Source organism: Lathyrus oleraceus, chromosome 6 (assembly GCF_024323335.1).
Source record: "Lathyrus oleraceus cultivar Zhongwan6 chromosome 6, CAAS_Psat_ZW6_1.0, whole genome shotgun sequence".
Taxonomy (NCBI): Eukaryota; Viridiplantae; Streptophyta; class Magnoliopsida; order Fabales; family Fabaceae; genus Lathyrus; species Lathyrus oleraceus.
The window spans coordinates 356,745,671-356,751,724 of record NC_066584.1 but is presented as its reverse complement, the minus strand read 5'-3'; the positions used below and the strand labels follow the sequence as shown (position 1 = coordinate 356,751,724).

Below are 6,054 nucleotides of genomic sequence, written 5' to 3'. Positions count from 1 at the left end.
CTGGATTTTGAAGTTATCCAAATATGTCGTGCATTGGCAGAAAAATTGAGAGCCATGGAGGGGTACAACTCAACTAGCTTGAGTGCCTTGGATATGTATCTAGTACCGGATATGGTGATTCCCCCTAAATTTAAGGCACCAAAATTAGTGAAATATAAGGGCTTTAGCTCTCCTAATATCCATATGTAAATGTAATATCGAAAGATGGTTGCATACGCCAGTGATGACAAACTCATGATTCATTGTTTCTCGGACAGCCTGATTGGGGCGTCTTTAGAATGGTACATGTAATTAGAGTGCATCAATGTACATACTTGGGATGAGTTTTCCAAAGATTTTGCTAAGCAATATAAATAAAACCCTGACCTAGCTCCGAATCATACTTAACTCCTGAGTATGTCCTAGAAAGGAAATGAATCCTTTAAGGAATACACGCAGCGTTGGAGTGAAATGGTTGCAAGGGTGCATCCACCCCTAGTAGGTTGTGAATTGATCAATATCTTCATGAGTACCTTGCAGGGCCAATACTATGAAAGATTGATTAACAGCATGTCGTTGGGTTTCTATGACATGGTAATTTTGGACTAAAGAGTTAAGAAAGGTTTATGGAAAAATTTAAGGAGGTGTCGGCAGCCAGGTGTCATACCCCAAAATTTGACATACCCTTTCATTCAATTCATCTGACTTATGACCTTGATCATTTTCATACATCTTCCTATTAATCATGCATTTAGGACCCATTCATATCATTCAAACATCATTCATTTTAATAAGGTAACATCATTGGTTCAAGAGGTTTATGATTTCAATTGGATTGTCTCAACATTTGGGATATTGAGGATTTGATCAAATGAATATTGCTCTTATTGTTACTTATGGAACAAGATGTTGTGAATTTCAAGTGGATATCATTGGTCTCATGGACTACGATTTTGTTGTGCTTGCTTATGGTACAAGCAAATGTTATTAGTCTCCAATGGATTAGGGCTTCTAAGTCAAATTAAGTCATTACTTGGAATAGAAGAAAGAGTATGAGTTAGTTGACTTTTGGTCTAAGTCAACTATGCAGATTCTTATTCAAGTTGGAGTATGACTACATTTTTGGAAGAAAAAAAAAAGATATTGAAGACATTCACACAAGAGTTGACTTTTGGTCAACAAAGTCAACCGTGGAGGTTGACTTTTTGTTGACCAATTCATGTTAATTTGTTCATTACTATTTTCCTTTGAATATATTTTGGTTCTTAAATGGTTAAAGCATTGAAAGAGGATTCAAAATTCAAATTCAAAAGGAGGGATTTTTTCTTCATTTACTTGGAAAACAAGTTATCCATACAAGTCATTACAAAATTCGATCACAAATTGACTTCAAGTACAAGTTACCAAGCCATTGCATTCAGAATTTGAAAATTACCAAGAAAATTACACTTTTTAGTACAGTTGACTTTTGGTTAAATTGTTGACTTTTTGTCAACATTTGACCATTGACCTTGGACTGACTCTGATTTCTAAACAATCCTCCCTAGACCTATCTCTCTTCAAACTTTAAGACTTCACCATCTTTTTAACCAAATGGCTTCAAGTGTAACCAAGTTCATGTCTAAGATAACCAAACCATGCCAAACATGTCCAAACTTGCATCACCGTGTCCATGTCATGTTACCAACCTACAAAAAGACCACCTACATCAGTTCAACATCACTTCATATGTAAAGTTTAAATAGATAACTTAATTCACATTCAAACACCATATATTTTCCATGACAGATCCAAAACATTTCAAAACCATCAAACCTACATATCTAAAACAAGCCATGTTCATGCTAAAGACAATCCAAACCATCTAACCATTCATCAACAGAATAACCTATATATAAATCTATCATAAACTAGCTTAACTTCACTACATTAAACTAACCTCTGACTGTAGTTTAGCCATTATTGATTCAGTTACACACTTAACATGCCCTGCATCATAACAAAATCCAAATATACATCAAAGCATGGTACAAGTTTAACAAATAATGCAATCCACACATACAATGCATCTAAGAAATGCAAGTCAAGACAACATAGTGTTATACAATGCATCCATGCTATCATCCATGTTGGACATAACAGTTTCAAAAGCTTTTAAGACAAATCATACCACCATGCTTACTACAGATACTAAGTGAACATCAAAATGATAATGCATCGTTCATTAACAGCTTCTAAACAGTACAATGCCATAGCATAGTACAAGAGCAAAGTCATTTCAATCATAAGTACGAATGTAAGTTGTAACACATGCATAGCCATGACGCTCATGAGCAGAGGTACGGGTTCATGACATCCAAATACAAAGGATCAAAGGTATAAAATCAAGAGTACTTCAATTCAATGCATTCATTGTGCTAAGTAATCCAAGACAGTTACGAAACCACATTAATCATCTAAACATATATCAAGTTCCAAATTCAGCATTCAAACTAGATCCTAATTATGTCCACATGATTCAATCCATATTCAACATAATCATAGCACAATTAAGTCATCATTGCAACTCATAGTAGACATAATTCAAACACATATGCACACACAACATACATACATAGTAGCCATGGCATCACACTTCCATCAAATTCAACATACAACATCATAAAATCACCCACGCACATAGGATTTAAGATAAGCATAACACAAATTTTCAACTTATAGTAAACATAGTTCAATCATACATTATCACAACCATGTGATGAAATTCATACAGACTTACAATGATCATGCTAATTACCAAACTGCCCAACTCCAATTAGAACAGACTTTTAATCCAACTTTTCTTCCAAGTTTGTTTTTTAAACCAAAATTGATCTAATTGTTAAAACCAAGTAATGACCATTCTAACCTCACCTCTAATTAACAGTTGCCATTCAACAAACTGTAACCAACTTTTAACGAATTTCAACTACCTTTACACCTCCATTCAATAACTTGCCCTAACCATTAACTAACTGCCCGAGTTAGTTACGCATTTTCCCTACAACTAATCAATCTCAAACCCTAACAACCTACACCTAACAAACTAACACACTCCCTATTCAAATTTTACACTAAGTAAAGGCCAAAAGAAGTACATCCCTCTCAATTTTCTCACACTCCAACTAAAATCTTACTAACTTTTAAAATTCATCCTCCACCCTTGATAAACTTAAGCCTATGATCACCATCCAAAGGTTAGAATTGCATCTCACTCAATCCCTAACTGAATCAGTTAACTTTCCCCTCCAATTTTTCCTCATGCACTCATTTATATAAACCTAACTTTCACCATCACCATGATCATTTTTTCTTTCCCTGACAAACCTATGATAAAATCCTCCATCAACTTACCCTCACTCTATATCTCATCAATCCATCATTGATTAGAGCTTCAAGTTGAAGCTATGAATCAATTGAGCACCAACCTTCAACCTATAACCTCATTGATCTATGGCATCCTCAACCTCTCAGGCACTCATTCATTTAAATCTTAACTCTCTCAATCTCTCAACATTAATAAAATTTTAACAACAACAACACAACTACCAGAGACAATAGAAGAATAAAAAAGAAGAAGGAATTTCATATTAGAAGCAGGAGTTGAGGATTTTGTGGACTTGTCTTAAATCTGCATCTTCATAACCAAGAACCTCGTTCCTACCTTACTTGTTGATACTTATTACTCAATTCATTTGAAGAACCGGGAAACGAAAAGAAATATTGTGTGTTGTGCACCTTTGCTATACAAATGGTTCATGGTCCATTTACCCAACAAAGGCCCTTTCGTTGAAAATAAGGGTAATATCAAATGGTCCTAAAGGATTATGTCTCTAATAGCTAATGACATATCTTAGCATTCTCGAGACTACGACGATATCAATATCATCCTCAATTATGGTAATTTCCCTTACGTACCTATCATAAGAACTAATGGGGGAATCAACTACAATCCAAGTCTGGCTTTGCGTTAATTGGGTTACCCGATGCTTGACAAACCCAATACCAAGATATTGGAAGAATTTTTCCTAACTGAAGGAGTTGATAATCCAGAATTGCTGAAGAAGATAACCAAAGCTTGGGGCGAGATTCACCGTCGTGGGAAGGCTGAATTGGGTAAAAAGAACTGCATAGCTAAAAAGCCCTACACACGGTGGGTCAAAGAAAAGTCAAGGAGTTCATGTTTCCTTTTCCTTTGGAGCCTTCCATGAATCCACAGTATGCTGAACCAACTCATGTTCCTATCGAAAATTTCAATGAACTCAAAGTTAGCATCCAATGATTGAAAAAAGAAAATGAGGAGTTATGACCGAGCCTCAATCAAGTCACCAGTAAAAAGGATGATATGTAGCTTGACCTTGATCATAAGACAGAACAACTCCTCAAGACAACAAAGATGATTCAGGATGAGAACAAGAAAAGAAAACAAATAGGAGAATAGTTCAGAGATGTTGGTAGTAGTCTCAGCATAAAAAACAAGAGTTGGCTGAAGCCTATCGTCGAGTTCACAAAATGGAAAATTTGTGGAAACTGAACCTGAAGGCTAAAAAGGAAATTAGGGAAGAATTTGAAGCTCAAGTAAAGAGTCTCCAAGATGAACTCAAGGATAACCAAGACTTCCTAAAGAGTGAACAATGCATAAAGGACCAATTGGAAAACATGCTCGCTAGATGTCAGTATGTGTATGATAATGCCTTTGAGGAAATCTGTAACTTCAAAGATCAATACCATCAATAAAGGGTTGCTTATGATCAGTTAAGGGAAGAAATCTCCTATTGGGAAGCTAAAGGTCGTCACCTAGAGGTTCTCTTAGACCAAAGGGAAGCGTTCATTCAAGACCTTATCTAGGGTAGAGATCATAGGCTAATTCAGAATCTTCTCCTAAATGCTCAGTAATGGAGAGAGAAACACCTTGATCTAACAGAGTTTGTAGACCGAGTAATTAAAGATATTCTAGAGAAATTAAAGATAACCTTTTCTATAATGATTCTCCAAAACACCCATAGGGAAGTTTAGAATTTTGTTGCCTCTTGTAAGGTCATGATGACCGGATTTAGAGCCGAACTTAAGCGTGCCCGGTTGGCAAATAAATTGTAACCCAATGATTGTAATTTCTTCTTCAATTGAATAAAATGAGTATTTTTGCTTGTGGTCTTATCTTCTGTATTAATTTTTATGCTTTACTATGACTCATAGAAATGGACAAAATCTCAAGATTCCCTGGAAATATAAAAAACATGTTTTCATACATTCATGCATCGTCATGCATTCCATGTTACAAAAAACAAAACAAAGAAAAGCTCATTATCATATGGACTTTTACTCAAAATCTTCGATCGCAAAGCTAACTTCCCGGTATCGCTACGGTACTCACAATAACCAGAGACTGATAATGGATCAACTCGAACAGAATCAAGATGTGATAAGGGAGGACATTATCAAAATGAGGACTTAAATGGTTCTTCTCATGAAGAATATTCAGGCTATAGTCATAGGTTAAGAAGAACTGAGGCAGGCCGCCCTAAGGCCCACTACTATTAATCCTCTTCTACAACCACTGATGAATCCCCCAATTGGTACCAATCCACCTCCGAAAGGATATCTCCTGAATCAGAATATCATAACCACACTTGAGGTCTCTTTCAATCATCTTGAAGTATACGATCATCATGATGCCTTCTTTATCCCAAAGGCTGATCCAACACTTGACACCTTTGGGCTCCCAATTGCTGAAGCCAAGAAAATGTTTTGCATCCTAGATGAAAGGATGAAAGCTATGGAAGGTCTCAAAGCCTTTGGTCTAGATGTTGATAATATGTGCCTAGTTCCAGGTGTCAAAATCCCTACAAAATTCAAAGTATGACTTTGAGAAGTACAAGGGTGGAGGGAACTAGCTCCCAGAGTTCAACCACCCCTACTAGAACGAGAACTTTTTAACATGTTTATTGGCACCCTCCATGGCCCCTATCTGGATAGAATGGTTAGAAGTTCCTCCTATGGATTTGCATATCTGGTTGTCGCTGGAGAACGAATTGA

General features: G+C 36.1%; 1 long non-coding RNA gene across 1 annotated transcript; it reads right to left on the bottom strand.

Moving 5' to 3' along the window:
* Positions 1–1,278: 1,278 nt before the first annotated feature.
* On the bottom strand, positions 1,279–5,212 carry LOC127097812 (uncharacterized). Its single transcript, XR_007793201.1, has 3 exons — positions 4,992–5,212; positions 1,919–1,968; positions 1,279–1,667 (listed from the first exon to the last, which is right to left on the bottom strand). It is a non-coding gene; the product is annotated as an uncharacterized LOC127097812 (long non-coding RNA).
* Positions 5,213–6,054: the final 842 nt, after the last annotated feature.